Raw genomic sequence first — 18,361 nt, 5'->3', positions numbered from 1 at the left:
TGACTTTCCACAGGGCAAGTAGTTCAAGAGAGAACAAGGAAGAAGCTTCAGTGCCTTTTGCGACCTAGCTCAGAAGTCTCAAGGTATCCTGTCCACAGCATCCCACTGGCTACACAAGTCAACCCTACTCAGCATGGAGGGGACCATGCAAGGGCACAAGGAACAGGAGACAAGGATCACCAGGACTAGCTTAGAGGCTGCCTACCATGACCTAGAAGAAGGTTCTATTATTTAGTCTTCTGCCATAAAGCTTTCCTTATCTCATAAAGCCCTAGAGAGGCAGAGTAGGAAAGAAATGCCAGGGTCAGTTAGTCCCCAACATCTAGCTCACAGCAATCACTTCCTTTTTTCTTTTTAGCACTTTAAAAAAAATTAGGTTTCCTTTAAAAAAAAAAAATTATTTGCTGCTCTCAGGCTTTCTCCAGTTGCAGTGCTCAGGTTTCTCACTGTGGTGGCTTCCGGAGTGTCAGAGCGTGAGCTGTAGGGCACAAGGGCTTCAGTAGTTGCAGCGCACAGGCTTAGTTGCTCTGAGGCATGTGGAATCTTCCCAAGCCAGGGACTGAACCCATGTCCCCTGCATTGGCAGGCGGATTCGTAACCACTGGACCCCCAGGGAAATCCAGGAATCACTTCTTTAAAATCATATCACTTAAAAATCTCTACTGATAATTTAAAACTGAGTTGTATAAGCCTTGCCTCATTTGCATGAGAACCCCCAGATCTCCGAAGAGCAGAAAACCTGCCTTATGCTTCAGAAACTCTTCAAACATTTTGCCTGCTCCTTGGCACAGAGTTAGGGATACATACACTTTTGTAAACTTGATAGACTGTCAACAGGCATTTGAAGAGTAACTCACTGGTTAATGGGCTTCCCAGATGGCGCTAGTGATGAAGAATCTGCCTGCCAATGTCGGAGATGCAAGAGCTGCAGGATCGATCCTTAGGTCAGGAAGATGCCCTGGAGGAGGAAATGGCACCCCACTTCACTATTCTTGCTGCCTGGAAAATTCCATGAGCAGAGCAACCTGGTGGGCTACAGCCCGTGGGGCCACAGAGTCAGACACAACTGAGCACATCATTGGATAATATCCAGCCACCACCTCCTGACTCCTAACTTCTTAATTTGATGTTTCTGTGTGTTTTGAAAGCTTGGGCTTATGGGAGTGACTGACTCCAGAATTTAAGGAGAAGTTAGCTTTAGGGTGAATCTGTCCACACTGAGGTTGAATTTAGAGTCCAAATAGGAGCCAAACTGGGTATATACAGAACCAGAAATATTGCCAGTGTCCTTGTCCAGGGATCCTAGTGAGGCACATTGGATAGAAGAAGTATGTGTAAACCGAGAGGCAGGATGTCAGAGGTGGTGGAGATGCAGCTGCATCTGCTGCATGATTTTTAGGCAAGTCCTCAGATCACTGAGGGGCTTCCCTGGTGGCTCAGTGGCAAAGAATCCGTCTCCAATGCAGGAGACACGGGAAACATGGGTTCGATCCCTGGGTCAGGAAGATCCCCTGGTGAAGGAAATGGCAACCTGATCCAGTATTCTTGCCTGCAAAACCTCTATGGGCAGAGGAGCCTGGCAGGCTACAGTCCAAAGGGTTGCAAAGAGCTGGACACAATTAAGCACGCAGGCAGATCACTGAAGCAACAGCACACACGTGCCAGATCACCTAAACTCTCTGGGTGTGGTTTCCTTATCACTTAATTGGGATAATAATGGCCATGTGTTTTCAAAGATGTGAAGCAATTGGATCTCTCCTACTGGAAGGACCATAAATAGTTATAATCACTTTATAGAGCACTGGCAATATCCAGTAGAGCTTACAATGTAATACCACACCTTAGCAATTCCATCCTTGGTCTGACCTTCTAGCAAAAGTTCTCAACCCTGGTTGCATGTTAGAACCACCTGAAAGAGTTGCATTTTTGTTTTTTTTTAATCCTAATGTCTCAGTTCTATCCTCAGGGATTAAGATTTTATCAGTTCTGGGATGAGGCCCAGAAATTGTTTTTTTTAAAAGCTCCCAAGGCTATTCTAGTGTGCATTTTGCCAGCGAGAAGCTCACAGGGACAAAGAGCTATCCACCTGGTGCACCAAATACGTAAAGCCACAGGGATTAAGCATCTAATTGAAAAGCCAATCTTTAAAATTCTTTTAAAAAGATAGAAAACTAACACATGACCTTGGGATCTGGAAGGAATTCAGAAGATTCAAAATGCACTCACCAGAACGGATAAGACAGATATATATTTGTCTTTGATGTGTAAAAATCATGTATTTGAAAAGATGCCATAAACAAAGAGAACAGAGAAGCCACCAGGTGAAAGAAGTAATCAGAGAATCAGATAAGCAAGGGATCTGTGTTCATAACATAAAAGAATTCAAATGTGTCAGTAAGAAAAAGAGGAAAAAAAAGATGAATTATCTAATAGCCATTACTTTATTGTAAGGAGAATAGACAAGTAAAATACCAGAGTTATACAAAGAACTTTTCAGCAGGAAAATAATGAATCAACTATGAATTAATACATATACTCAGGGACTTCCCTGGTGGTTCAGTGGTTAAGACTTGAAGCTTCCAAGGGGCATCAGTTCAATCCCTGGTCAGGAAAGTAAGATCCTGCAGGTTGCTTGATGCAGCCAAAAGAAAAACTCAAACAAAAATACGGTGGTGGTGGTTTAAATCATGTCCGATTCTTGCGACCCCATGGACTATTGTAGCCTGCCAGACTCCTCTGTCCATGGAATTCTCCAGGCAAGAATACTGGACTGGGTTGCCATTTCCTTTTCCAAGGGATCTTCCCAACCCAGGAATCAAACCCAGGTCTCCTGAATTGCAGGCAGATGATTAACTGACTGAGTTATGAGGGAGGCCCTATAAACAAACAAACAAACAATATATATATATATATTTACATATTTCATACATGTGTATTAACCAGGGCACTGGACATGTCATTCTGCTACATGGCGTGGCCTGTCAGGCCTAGTCAGGGTCTGACAAAATGTGGTCCACGGGAGAAAGGAATCCAAACCACTGCAGTATTCTTGCCTGGAGAACCCCATGAACACAATGAAAAGGCAGATGAGCCCCCCAGCTTGGTAGGTGTCCCATATGCTGGGGGAATAGTGGAGAAACAGCTCCAGAAAGAATGAAAAGGCTGGGTTAAAGCAGAAAAGTCACTCAGTTGTGGATGTGTCTGGTGGTGAAAGTAAAGTCCGATGCTATAAAGAACAACATTGTATAGGAATCTGAAATCTTAGGTCCACGAACCAAGGTAAATTGGATGTGGTCAAACAGGAGATGGAAAGAGTGAACATTGACATTTTAGGAATCAGTGAACTAAAGTGGATCGAACCCAGGTCTCCTGCATTGCAGGCAGATTCTTTACCAGCTGAGCGACAAAGGAAGCCCAAGAATACTGGAATGGATAGACTATCCCTTCTCCAGCGGATCTTCTCAACTCAGGAATCGAATCGGGGTCTCCTGCATTGCAGGTGGCTTCTTTACCACCTGAGCTATCAGGGAAGCCCAGAACTAAAGTGGATGGGAATGAGCAAATATAATTCTGATGACCGTTATATCTACCACTGTGGGCAAGAATCCCTTAGTAGAAATGGAGTAGCCGTCATAGTCAACCTAAAGAGTCTGAAATGCAGTACTGGGTGCAATCTCAAAAATGAGAATGATCTCGGTTCGTTTCCAAGGTAACCCATTCAATATCACAATAATCTAAGTCTATGCTCCGGCCACTAATGCCAAAGAAACTGAAGTTGAACTGTTCTACGAAGACCTACAAGACCTAACACCAAAGCAGGTCTAACACCATTAACTAGAGCTAACACCAAAAACAGATGTGCTTTTCATCTTAGGGGAGTGGAATGCAAAAGTAGGCAGTCAAGAGATACTTGGAATAACAGGCAAGTTTGATCCTGGAGTACAAAATGCAGCAGGACAAAGGCTAACGGAGTTCTGCAAAGAGAATGCACCAGTCATAGCAAACACTCTTTTCCACAAGAGACGACTCAACACATGGACAGCACCAGATGGTCAATACTGAATTCAGATTGATTATATTCTTTGCAGCCAAACATGGAGAAGCCCTATACAGTCAGGAAAAGCAAGACCTGGAGCTAACCATGGCTCAGAACATCAGCTCCTTATTGAAAAATTCAGGGTTAAATTGAAAAAAGTAGGGAAAACCACTAGGCTATTCAGGTACGACCTAAATCAAAGCCCTTACAACTATACAGTGGAGGTGATGAATAGATTCAAGGGATTAGATCTGTTAGACAGAATGCCTGAAGAACTATGGATGGAGGTTCGTAACACTCTACAGGAGGTGGTGACTAAAACCATCCCCAAGGAAAAGAAATGCAAGAAGACAAAGCTGAGGAGTCCTGACAAATAACTGAGAAGAGAAGCAAAAGGCAAAGCAGAAAGGGAAAAATATACCCATCTGAATGCAGAGTTCCAGAAAGTAGCAAGGAGAGATAAGAAGCCTTCTTCTGTGAACAATTCAAAGAAGTACAGAGAAACAACAGAATTGGAAGGACTAGAGATCTCTTCAAGAAAATTGGAGATAGCAAGGGAACACTTCATGCAAAGACATTCACAGTGAAGGATAGAACGGCAAGGACCTAACAGAAGCAGAAGAGATTAAGAAGAGGTGGCAAGAATACATAGAGTATACAAAAAAGGTCTTGTTGACCCAGAAAACCACACTGTCCTAGAGCCAGACATCCTGGAGTATGAAGTCAAATGAGGAAGCGTTACCACAAACAAAGCTAGTGGAGGTGATGGAATTCCAGCTGTCACCATGTCAGCAAATTTGGAAAACTCAGCAGTGGCCGCAGGACTGGAAAAGGTCACTTTTCATCCCAATCCCAAAGAAAAGCAATGCCAAAAAATGTTCAAATTACCATACAATTGCACTTATTTCACCTGTTAGCAAGGTAATGCTCAAAATCCTTCAAGCTAGGCTTCAGCAGTACCTGAACTTCCAGATGTACAAGCTGGATTTAGAGAAGGCAGAGGAGTCTGAGATCAAATTGCCAACATCCCCTGGATCATAGAAAAAGCAAGGGAGTTCCAGAAAAAAAATCTACTTTTGCTTCACTGACTATGCCAAAGCCTTTGACTGTGTGGATCACAACAAACTATAGAAAATTCTTAAGGAAATGCAAATACCAGACCTTACCTGTTTCCTGATAAACCTGTAAGCAGGACAAGAAGCAACAGCTAGAACCGGACATGGAACAATGGACTAGTTCAAAATTGGGAAAGGAGTACGTCAAGGCTGTTTATAGTCACCCTGCTTATTTAACTTTTCTGCAGAGGACATCATGTGAAATGCCAGGCTGGATGACTCACAAGCTGGAATCAAGAGTGACAGGAGAAATATCAACAACTTCAAATACACAGATTTCATTTTAATGGTAGAAAGTGGAGAGGAACTAATGAGCCACTTGATGAAGGTGAAATAGGAGAGTGAAAAAGCTGGCTTAAAACTTAACATTCAAAAAACTAAGATCATGACATCTGATCCCATTACTTCACAGCAAACAGAAGGGGAAAAAGTGGAAACAGTGACAGATTTTATACTCTTGGACTCCAAAATCACTGCTGAAGGTGACTACAGCCATGAAATTGAAAGACACTTGCTCTTTGAAAGAAAAACTAAGACAAACCTACACAGCATATTAAAAAGTAGAGACATCACTTTGCCAAAAAGATCCATATAGTCAAAGCTATATGGATCTTTCTTCAGTAGTCATGTACAGATATGAAAGTTGAACCATAATAAAGAAGGCTGAGTGCCGAAGATTTGATGGTTTTGAATTGGGTGCTGGAGAAGACTCTTGAGAGTTCTTTGTACTGCAAAAAGATCAAGCCAGTCAATCCTAAAGGAAATCAGTCCTGAATATTCATTGGAAGGACTGATGCTGAAGCTGAAGCTCCAGTACTTTGGCCACCTGAGGCGAAGAACTGACTCATTGGAAAAGCCCCTGATGCTGGGAAAAATGGAGGGTAAGAGGAGAAGAGGATGACAGACAATGAGATGGTTGGACGGCATCAATGACTCAATGAACGTGAGTTTAAGCAAACTCTGAGCGATAGTGAAGGATAGGGAAGCCTAGTGTGCTGTGTAACAGAGATCAGTTCATGGGGACATGATTTAGTGACTGAACAACAACAACAACAAAACAAAAATAATGTTGATCAATAAAAACAAAACCTTCAAAAAAAAAAAAGAAAACTTTGGTTGATACAGTATGACACCGATTTTCTGAGAAAATTTGAAACACAAATCAATACCGTACTAGTAAAGGTTCAGATCAGACCAGATCAGATCAGTCGCTCAGTCATGTCCGACTCTTTGCAACCCCATGAATCGCAGCATGCCAGGCCTCTCTGTCCATCACCAACTCCCGGAGTTCACTCAGACTCACATCCATCGAGTCAGTGATGCCATCCAGCCATCTCATCCTCTGTCGTCCCCTTCTCCTCTTGCCCCCAATCCCTCCCAGCATCAGAGTCTTTTCCAGTGAGTCAACTCTTCACATGAGGTGGCCAAAGTACTGGAGTTTCAGCTTTAGCATCATTCTTTCCAAAGAAATCCCAGGGCTGATCTCCTTCAGAATGGACTGGTTGGATCTCCTTGCAGTCCAAGGGACTCTCAAGAGTCTTCTCCAACACCACAGTTCAGTAGCATCAATTCTTTGGCACTCAGCCTTCTTCACAGTCCAACTCTCACATCCATACATGACCACAGGAAAAACCATAGCCTTGACTAGACGATCCTCTGTTGGCAAAGTCATGTCTCTGCTTTTGAATATGCTATCTAGGTTAGTCATAACTTTTCTTCCAAGGAGTAAGCGTCTTTTAATTTCATGGCTGCAGTCACCATCTGTAGTGATTTTGGAGCCCATAAAAATAAAGTCTGACCCTGTTTCCCCATCTATTTCCCATAAAGTGATGGGACCGGATGCCATGATCTTCATTTTCTGAATGTTGAGCTTTAAGCCAACTTTTTCACTCTCCACTTTCACTTTCATCAAGAGGCTTTTGAGTTCCTCTTCACTTTCTGCCATAAGGGTGGTGTCATCTGCATATCTGAGGTTATTGAGATTTCTCCCGGCAATCTTGATTCCAGCTTGTGTTTCTTCCAGTCCAGCGTTTCTCATGATGTACTCTGCATATAAGTTAAATAAACGGGGTGACAATATACAGCCTTGACATACTCCTTTTCCTATTTGGAACCAGTCTGTTGTTCCATGTCCAGTTCTAACTGTTGCTTCCTGACCTGCATACAGATTTCTCAAGAGGCAGATCAGGTGGTCTGGTATTCCCATCTCTTTCAGAATTTTCCACAGTTTATTGTGATCCACACAGTCAAAGGCTTTGGCATAGTCAATAAAGCAGAAATAGATGCTTTTCTGGAACTCTCTTGCTTTTTCCATGATCCAGCAGATGTTGACAATTTGATCTCTGGTTCCTCTGCCTTTTCTAAAACCAGCTTGAACATCAGGAAGTTCACGGTTCACATATTGCTGAAGCCTGGCTTGGAGAATTTTGAGCATTACTTTAACTAGTGTATGAGATGAGTGCAATTGTGCGGTTTGAGCATTCTTTGGCATTGCCTTTCTTTGGGATTGGAAAGAAAACTGACCTTTTCCAGTCCTGTGGCCACTGCTGAGTTTTCCAAATTTGCTGGCATATTGAGTTCAGCACTTTCACAGCATCATCTTTCAGGATTTGGAATAGTTCAACTGGAATTCTGTCACCTCCACTAGCTTTGTTCGTAGTGATGCTTTCTAAGGCCCACTTGACTTCACATTCCAGGATGTCTGGCTCTAGGTCAGTGATCACACCATCGTGATTATCTGGGTCGTGAAGATCTTTTTTGTACAGTTCTTCTGTGTATTTTGCCATCTCTTCTTAATATCTTCTGCTTCTGTTAGGTCCATACCATTTCTGACCTTTATCGAGCCCATCTTCGCATGAAATGTTCCTTTGGTATCTCTGATTTTCTTGAAGAGATCCCTAGTCTTTCCCATTCTGTTGTTTTCCTCTATTTCTTTGCATTGATTGCTGAAGAAGGCTTTCTTATCTCTTCTTGCTATTCTTTGGAACTCTGCATTCAGATGTTTATATCTTTCCTTTTCTCCTTTGCTTTTCACTTCTCTTCTTTTCACAGCTATTTGTAAGGCCTCCCCAGACAGCCATTTTGATTTTTTGCATTTCTTTTCCATGGGGATGGTCTTGATCCCTGTCTCCTGTACAACGTCACGAGTCTCATTCCATAGTTCATCAGGCACTCTATTTATTAGATCTGGGCCCTTAAATCTATTTCTCACTTCCACTGTATAATCATAAGGGATTTGATTTAGGTCATACCTGAATGGTCTATTGGTTTTCCCTACTTTCTTCAATTTCAGTCTGAATTTGGCAATAAGGAGTTCATGGTCTGAGCCACAGTCAGCTCCTGGTCTTGTTTTTGCTGACTGTATAGAGCTTCTCCATCTTTGGCTGCAAAGAATATAATCAATCTGATTTCAGTGTTGACCATCTGGTGATGTCCATGTATAGAGTCTTCTCTTGTGGTGTTGGAAGAGGGTGTTTGTTATGACCAGTGCATTTTCTTGGCAAGGTTGTACAAGTGTAAATACATATATAGGTCTGGAAAACACTATCCTGAGTTTTATTTTTACCTCCAAGAAGGAAGGGAAATAGGATTGAGGTTTTGGATAAGTCTGTAATATTTTAGGTGTTAATTGGATTGGTAAAAACATGAATGTGTTGTATCATATTTTGTTTGCTTTACAATACTATAAAAATTATTGGAAAATTAGTTCTAGCATCTTTAAGGGCTAATCCTCTAGAACCACAATAATTTTTTTGGTGTGAAATCCTGATCTGATTATCCTGGCTTTGTCATTTTGAAGGCAAGGTACATGAACTTGTAGAGAACCCAAGGCAGAAAGTCTTTATTTCGCCATAAGGAGTCATGATAGCTCAGAATCCTCCTGCAATGCAGGAGACCTCGGTTCGATTCCTGGGTCGGGAAGATCCGCTGGAGAATGGATAGGCTACCCACTCCAATATTCTTGGGCTTCCCTGGTGGGATGGTAAAGAATCTTCCCGAAATACGGGAGATTTGGGTTCGATCCCTAGGTTGGGAAGATCTCCTGGAGAAGGGAACGGCTATTCTTGCCTGGAGAATTCCATGAACTATATAGCCCATGCTAAGTCGCTTCAGTCGTGTCCGACTCAGTGTGACTCCATGGACAGCAGCCCACCAGGCTCCTCCGTTCACAGGATTCTCCAGGCAAGAATACTGGAGTTGGGTGTCATTTCCTTCTCCATGGTCTCAAAGAGTCAGACAGAACAGAGCTTTCACAAGGAGTAATGTTGGTGTTTTAGCTTCCTATATGTGATAAACCCTAAGCACCCGTTTGGGGGCGCCAGAGGACAGCACAAGCCCGCGGATCCCGGGTTCTCCAGGGGGAATGGAATGGGCGGGTTCACACTCGTTAATAATCAAAGCTCCCCTGGGCTCTTACCTCCTGAAGTGTCTCGCGATGACAGTAGCACACGCTGTTTTTAACGCCCTGGGCTTGATATAGTAAGGGTTTGCGGAGCCCCTGAAATGCAGCTTATTTTTGATCTGAATACTTAGATCAAAGTATTCTTGATCTTTGATCAAGAACTTTGAGAACTGAGTCAGTTGGCAGTGTTTCTTTCATTGGGTAGATAGCAAACCACTCCAGTATTCTTGTCTGGAGAATCCCCAGGACGGAGGAGCCTGGTAGGCTACAGTCCACGGGGTCCCAAAGAGTTGGACACAACTGAACGACTGCACTTTTTTTCTTTTCTTTCTTATGGAAAATTGATCTGACTGAACCTTGGTCTTTCTGATGCCCCCAGAATCCTCATAAGCAGGAAATGAGGCTGCTTGATAAATGTGTTTTTCTCATCTCTTGCAAAATTGTCATATATTTAAAAATAATTGGAAAGAAATAAAGGCTGATCAAGGTTGTTGCCAAATATTATAACAAAAATTACATTTAGGTAAGTTGATGCCTGGTGAAAATGAAGACTGAATGGCTTAAGGAGGGTCTTCTGAGAAGTCCTGTTAAAATCATCTGAGCAAGTTAGGAGGAAGCCTTCCCATTGGATAGCAAAAGAAAAGATCACCCGAAAGTCCCTTCCCCTTGGTCCCCTTGACCGGTGATGGAACTGCTCACATCTGTGACGTACAATAAAGTAGCCACTAGCCACGTGTGGCTGCAGAGCGCTGAACTATTGTTGGAACCAAGAACAAAATTTTACTTTTTATTTAATTTTAGTTCTTTTCAATTTCAGTAACCACATGTGGCTACTGAATTGGGCAGTCAGTGCAGGTCTAGATATTTTTAAATGTCTGTTTTTGTGTTGCACCACTAATGTATGCACTAAAGAAAATGAGATGCATGTTAAATTCAAATTGGGGTGTATATACGTCTATATTTTCCCCTACTGATGTCAAATGTACTTATAAATACGCACATTTTTTCCTTTCCAAAAATGGAATCACACTTAACATATTCTTTTAATGTTTTAAAAAAGTAATATACAGGGAACATATCCCCATGCCAGAACTTTATATAATTTTTAATAGTTGGAACATCCTCTGTTGAGTGGCTAATAGTGGGCAGTTACTCTTCTAAGCACACTGGCCGCGTTATCTCATGTGATCCTCACCACCTTGTGGGGTAGATATGACCCCATTTTGCATATGTGTGCGCTCAGTTGCCTAGTCATGTCTGACTCTTTGTGACCGCATCGACTGTAGCCTGCCAGGCTCCTCTATCCATGGAATTTTCCAAGCAAGAATACTGAAGTGGGTTGCCATTTCCTTCTCCAAATTTTACAGACGACTTCTCTGAAATATGTAAAGATGAGCATGTACTTTGTGAAACTCAAGCAGAGGAAGTGGGGGAATCAGGGTTCTAAGGCCCCCAACCAGCTGGGCTGACTTCCGAGCCTGCTTTTGAATCTCTCTGCTTCAAATAAATTTTTTTAAATCGACATATAGTTCATTAACAATGTCATGTTAGTTTCAAGTGTACAGCAAAGTGATTCAGATAGATATAGATATATTCTTTTTCAGATTATAGGTTGTTACAAGATACTAAGTGTAGTTCCCTGTGCTATACACCAGATCTTTGTTGTTCACCTAGTTAATACAAAGCGCATAGAGTCGGACCCGACTGAAGCGACTTAGCAGCAGCAGCAACAGAGTGAGGTACGGAGAAAACAATGCTTATTTTAAGCTGAATTAGTTTAGGTAGGGGAGATAAATTAGGAGTTTGAGATTACCATATACACACTGCTGCTGCTAAGTCCCTTCGTCGTGTCCAACTCTGTGCGACCCCATAGACGGCAGCCCACCAGGCTCTGCCGTCCCTGGGATTCTCCAGGCAAGAACACTGGAGTGGGCTGCCATTTCCTTCTCCAATGCAGGAAAGTGAAAAGTGAAAATGAAGTCGCTCAGTCGTGTCCTACTCTTCGCGACCCCATGAACTGTAGCCTACCAGGCTCCTCCATCCATGGGATTTTCCAGGCAAGAGTACTGGAGTGGGGTGCCATTGCCTTCTCCTAATTTCCCCCAAATCTTTTTTTAGAAAAGTAAAACTCCTAACTGTAGGTTTATGCACATTAGTCATTTTACCGACATGATCCTCTTTGGGGCATTTTCCTCAGAGCTTGATGTGTGACCCCTAAAGAGACAGATAGCTCTCTGTTTAAGGTTAAGGTCTCTTTGGAAACGAGGCCACTCAGACCCTTCAGCTTCGCCCTTCCCCCTCCCCCTCTGCAGGTCTCTGCAAGGCATCTGCTTCCTCTGGGGTTTCACTTGACAGCATCAGCTCTCTTATCCTTCAGCCAACCTTTCTGTAACTGATATCCCCTGTGGATGAGACGGAGCAAAGCCTCAGGTCACTGTCAAAAGGACCGTAACCCTTGCTTCAGCCAGAAGTGTGTGCTTGGGGGCGGCAGGGGGATGGAGTAACAGGGCCTCGGTTCTAACGAGGGTCGAGGGGAAGTCGCTAATCAGCGCCATGCCCAGGACTTTTCCTAGGCTCTGCTGAGGTAAAATCAACAGAAAAACAAAGCATGACACCATATGCCTTGTGCCCAGGAGCCCACTGGAAAGGAGGAAACGGGAGCAACCATCAGAAACAGTGGCGCTGACTGCCAAGGAACTCCATGCTCTTGCTTTCCACAGAATCTGATGAATACTTGGATTGTTTAGTGCAGAAAACACACACCCCCTCAAAGTCCTAGAAGTGGATAGAAGTGATGTTTGCACAATATTGTGGCTCTACTTGCTGTTCAGTCTCTAAATCGTGTCGGACACTTTGCAATCCCATGGACTGCAGCACGTCAGGCTTCCCTGTCCCTCACTATCTCCTGGAGTTTGCTCAAACTCATGTCCATTGAGTCAGTGAGGCTATCCAACCATTTCACCCTCTGCCACCCTCTTCTCCTTCTGCCTTCAGTCTTTACCAACATCAGGGTATTTTCCATTGAGTCGACTCTGCCTCAGGTGGCCAAAGTACTGGAGTTTCAGCTTCAGCATCAGTCCTTCTAATGAATATTCAGGGTTGATTTCATCTAGGATTGACTAGTTTGATCTCCTTGCTGTCCAAGGCTGTACTTAATGGCACTGACTTGTACATGAAGTGGTTCAAATGGTAAATTTTACATTATGTGGGTTTGATCACAATTAAAAAGAAAAATAAAAACCAGAACCTCAGTTCAGTTCAGTTCAGTTCAGTCACTCAGTCGTGTCTGACTCTTTGTGACCCCATGAATCGCAGCACGCCAGGCCTCCCTGTCCATCACCAACTCCCAGAGTTTACTCAAACTCACGTCCATCGAGTTGGTGATGCCATCCAGCCATCTCATCCTCTGTCATCCCCTTCTCCTCTTGCCCCCAATCCTTCCCAGCATCAGGGTCTTTTTCAATGAATCAACTCTTCACATGAGGTGGCCAAAGTACTGGAGTTTCAGCTTTAGCATCATTCCTTCCAAAGAAATCCCAGGGCTGATCTCCTTCAGAATGGACTGGTTGGATCTCCTTGCAGTCCAAGGGACTCTCAAGAGTCTTCTCCAACACCACAGTTCAAAAGCATCAATTCTTCGGCACTCAACTTTCTTCACAGTCCAACTCTCACATCCATACATTACCGCTGGAAAAACCATAGCCTTGACTAGATGGACCTTTGTTGGGAAAGTAATGTCTCTGCTTTTCAATATGCTATCTAGGTTGGTCATAACTTTTCTTCCAAGGAGTAAGCATCTTTTAATTTCATGGCTGCAGTCACCATCTGCAGTGATTTTGGAGCCCAGAAAAATAAAGTCTGACACTGTTTCCACTGTTTCCCCATCTATTTCCCATGAAGTGATGGGACCGGATGCCATGATCTTCATTTTCTGAATGTTGAGCTTTAAGCCAACTTTTTCACTCTCCACTTTCACTTTCATCAAGAGGCTTTTGAGTTCCTCTTCACTTTCTGCCATAAGGGTGGTGTCATCTGCATATCTGAGGTTATTGAGATTTCTCCCGGCAATCTTGATTCCAGCTTGTGTTTCTTCTAGTCCAGCGTTTCTCATGATGTACTCTGAACATAAGTTAAATAAACAGGGTGACAATATACAGCCTTGACGTACTCCTTTTCCTATTTGGAACCAGTCTGTTGTTCCATGTCCAGTTCTAACTGTTGCTTCCTGACCTGCATATAGGTTTCTCAAGAGACAGGTCAGGTGGTCTGGTATTCCCATCTCTTTCAGAATTTTCCACAGTTTATTGTGATCCACACAGTCAAAGGCTTTGGCATAGTCAGTAAAGCAGAAATAGATGTTTTTCTGGAACTCTCTTGCTTTTTCCATGATCCAGCAGATGTTGGCAATTTGATCTCTGGTTCCTCTGCCTTTTCTAAAACCAGCTTGAACATCTGGAAGTTCATGGTTCATGTATTGCTAAAGCCTGGGTTGGAGAATTTTGAGCATTACTTAACTAGTGTGTGAGATGAGTGCAATTGTGCGGTAGTTTGAGCATTCTTTGGCATTGCCTTTCTTTGGAATTGGAATGAAAACTGACCTTTTCCAGTCCTGTGGCCACTGCTGAGTTTTCCAAATTTGCTGGCATATTGAGTGCAGCACTTTCACAGCATCATCTTTCAGGATTTGAAATAACTCAACTGGAATTCCATCACCTCCACTAGCTTTGTTTGTAGTGAAGCTTTCTAAGGCCCACTTGACTTCACATTCCAGGATGTCTGGCTCTAGGTGAGTGACCACACCATCGTGATTATCTGGGTTGTGATGGTCTTTTTTGTAGAGTTCTTCTGTGTATTCTTGCCACCTCTTCTTAATATCTTCTGCTTCTGTTAGGTCCATACCATTTCTGACCTTTATTGAGCCCATCTATTCATGAAATGTTCCCTTGGTATCTCTAATTTTCTTGACGAGATCTCTAGTCTTTCCCATTCTGTTGTTTTCCTCTATGTCTTTGCACTGATCGCTGAGGAAGGCTTTCTTATCTCTTCTTGCTATTCTTTGGAACTCTGCATTCAGATGCTTATATCTTTCCTTTTCTCCTTTGCTTTTCACTTCTCTTCTTTTCACAGCTATTTGTAAGGCCTCTCCAGACAGCCATTTTGCTTTTTTGCATTTCTTTTCCATGGGGATAGTCTTGATCCCTGTCTCCTGTACAAAGTCATGAAGCTCAGTTACTTGCATCTGAAACCTAATATCCATTCCTTTTATTTTTCGTTGAGTATGTTGACTTTTTTTGTCTTGAAATATAATTGACATACAACAATTAGCTTCAGATGTACCTTGCAAAATGATCACCAGGCTACGTCTAAGATCTATTTTTTATCTTAATTTTTGTACTGAAGTATCGAACTTTTTGTATTTTTTTGTATTGTATTTTTTATAATGAAGTATGTTGCGTTAGTTTCAGATGTACAGTATAGTGGTTCCGTTACACGTATATATGTATCTATTCTTTTCTCAGATTCTTTTCCCTTACAGATTGTTACAAAATATTGAGCATAAAGTTCCTTATGCTATACAGTAGGTCCTTGTTGATTATCAATTCTATGTATAGTGTTATGTATGTATGAATCCCATATTCCTACTTTATCCCTTCCCCTCTTTTCCCTTTCACAACCGTAAGTTTGTTTTCTATGTCTGTTGGTCTATTTCTGTTTTGTAACTAAGTTCTTTTGTGTCATTTTTTTAAGACAACACACATAAACAGTTACATATAATATTTGTCTTTCTTGGTCTATCTTACTTCATTTAGCATAACCTCGAGGTCCATCCATGTTGCTACGAATGGCATTATCTCATTATTTTTTATGGCTGAGTAATATTCCACTGTATGTATTTACCACATCATTTTGTTTTTAATTTTTTAAATTTACTTTTTGGCTACACCTCTTAGTTGGCAGGATCTTAGTTCCCTGACCAGGAGTCGAACCCAGCCCCCCTGCAGTGGAAGTGTGGAGCCCTACCACTGGACCATCAGAGAAGTTCCTGCACCACATCTTCTTTATCAACTCATCTGTGGATGGACATTTAGGTTGCTTCCACGTCTTGGCTACTAAAATCCATTCTCGATTCTGTCCTTTACTTACCCCATCTGACCAACCTATCGGGAAGTCTTGCACCTCCAGGAGACTTCCAGAATTTGTCCTCTCTGTCTCTGCATCCACACTTGGTCCAAGCTACCATCCATACCTTTAATTATGACACCACTAACCTCCTAATTCCTAACTCATCCCCCTGATGGACTCTTGCCCTCCTGCAGCCCATTGTCTCCTAAGCAGCCAGATCATAACTTAGCTCATCGTGTTCTCCTTGCTCAAATCAAATGGCTTACTCCTGGCTCTTAGGATAAAAGCCAAGCTCCCCACCTGGTCTCTGGGGTTTACACCATCTGTCACAATCGCCTCTCCAGCCCCATCTCTGACCATGTCCTCTGGCTTACCTCTTTCTTTCTGCTCCTTGAGTGTGCTAAGCTGGCTCCCACATCAGGGCTTTGCTCCTGCTGTTTTCTTTGCCTGGTCTTCTTCCTGGCACCCAGACCTCAGCTTCCTGTCACCTCTGCAGAAAGGCCTTTCTCTTCTGAGTCTAAACTAGCCGCCGTTAAAATGTACAGATTATTATATATAAAATCGATAACTGGATGATGCAGGGAACTCAAAGCTGGTGCTCTGTGACAACCTAGAGGGGTGGGAGGTCTGTTTAAGAGGGAGAGGACATGTGTATCCCTGTGGCTGATTCATGTAGATATGTGGCAGAAACCATCACAATATTGTAAAGTAATTATCCTCCAATTAAAAATCAAATTAAAAAAATAGATAACCAACAAGGTCCTACTGCCCAGCACAGGGAACTATACCTAATATCTTGTATTAACCTTTAAGGGAAGAGAATGCAAATAAAGCAAGTATGTATATCTGATCTAGAGAAGGAAATGGCAGCCCACTCCAGTATTCTTGCCTTGAGAATCCCATGGACAGAGAAGCCTGGTGGGCTACAGTCCATGGGCTCACAAAGAGTCAGACACGACTGAGCAACTAACACACACACACACACACACACACACACACACGTATATCTGAATCACTTTGCTGTACACCTGCAGCTAACACAAGATTGTTAATCAACTATATTGCAATAAATTTTTTTAAATGGTCTTTGCAGATATAATTAAGTTGAGGATCTCATGATGAGATCGTCCCAGATCCCAGCTGAACCTTAAACCCAAGGACAAGTGTCCTCAGAAGGCGTGGAGGAGATGGCCACATGCAGACAGAGGCCGAGACTGGAGTGATGGTGACACAAACCAGATTTCCTGGAGCCACCAGAACCTGAAAGACGTAGGGAGGGATCTTCCCATGTAGAGCCTTCAGAGGGGGCACGACCCCGCCAACACCTTGATTTCAGACTTCTGGCCTCCAGAACTTTCAGAGAAGACATTTTTTGTTGCTTGAAGCCACCCAGGTTATGGTGACTTGTTACAGCTGCCCTAGGACACTAATCTTCTGAACTCTTTTGGCAAAAATTAACTGTGTGTTGCCTTTGATATTAAATTAACCACAAATAACAGTATGCAATTCCTTCCCATGTGTGTGTCCTTTTTCTACCACTTGATAACTAAGGGAAGGATAACTAAAGGAAGTTCTGCTTCTTGGCATTGCCCACAGAGTGTTTGCAGAGTGTTAGGATAAGAGCGGGCACTTGGCAAGTCAGTATTGATTGAACAGTAGGGAATATTGATACACTCCCTCTCAGATTGAGGTTACAAAGCAGACTCTGGCATCATCAGGGGTCCAGGGAACTTTGCTGCCTGTTGCCATCACTTCATGGCAAATAGATGGGAAAACAGTGGAAACAGTGACAGACTTTATTTTTTGGAGCTCCAAAATCACTGCAGATGGTGACTGCAGCCATGAAATTAAAAGATGCTTGCTCCTTGGAAGAAAACCAAGACAGCATATTGAAAAGCAGAGACATTACTTTGCAAACAAAGGTCTGTCTAGTTAAGCCTATGATTTTCCCAGTAGTCATGCACGGACATTAGAATTGGATTATAAAGAAAGCTGAGAGCCGAAGGATTGATGTTTTTGAACTGTGGTATTGGAGAAGACTCTTGAGAGTCCTTCGGACTGCAAGGAGATCAAACCAGTCAATCCTAAAAGAAATCAGTCCTGAATATTCATTGGAAGGACTGACGTTGAAGTTGAAGCTCCAATACTTTGGCCACCTGATGTGAAGAACTGACTCATTTGAAAAGACCCTGATGCTGGAAAAGATTGAAGACAGGAGGAGAAGGGGACAACAAAGGATGAGGTGGCTGGATGGCATCACTGACTCAATGAACATGAGTTTGAGCAAGCTCCGGGAGTTGGTGATGGACAGGGAAGCCTGGCGTGCTGCAGTCCATGGAGTCGAAAAGAGTCAGACACTACTGAGTGACTGAACTGAACTGAACTAAAGCCTTGAGTTGATACCAGTTTGGGTATAATTTCGGCTTTGTCCACACTGATCTGCCGTCTCTCAAACTCAGCCTTGATATGACATCCACTATCGTTGTTGTTCAGTCTCTAAGTTGTGTCTGACTCTTTGCGACTCTGTGAAGCGTAGCACGCCAGGATCCTCTGTCTAATGGGATTCCCCAGGCAAGAATACTGCAGTGTGTTGCCATTTCCTTCTCCAGGGTATCTTCCTGGAGCAGGGATCAAACCCATGTCTTCTGCATTGACAGGTGGATCCTTTACCACTGAGCCACCAGG

Source organism: Bos taurus, chromosome 29 (assembly GCF_002263795.3).
Source record: "Bos taurus isolate L1 Dominette 01449 registration number 42190680 breed Hereford chromosome 29, ARS-UCD2.0, whole genome shotgun sequence".
Taxonomy (NCBI): domain Eukaryota; kingdom Metazoa; phylum Chordata; class Mammalia; order Artiodactyla; family Bovidae; genus Bos; species Bos taurus.
The sequence above is the reverse complement of the archived record's forward strand: the minus strand, read 5'-3'. Positions refer to the sequence as shown.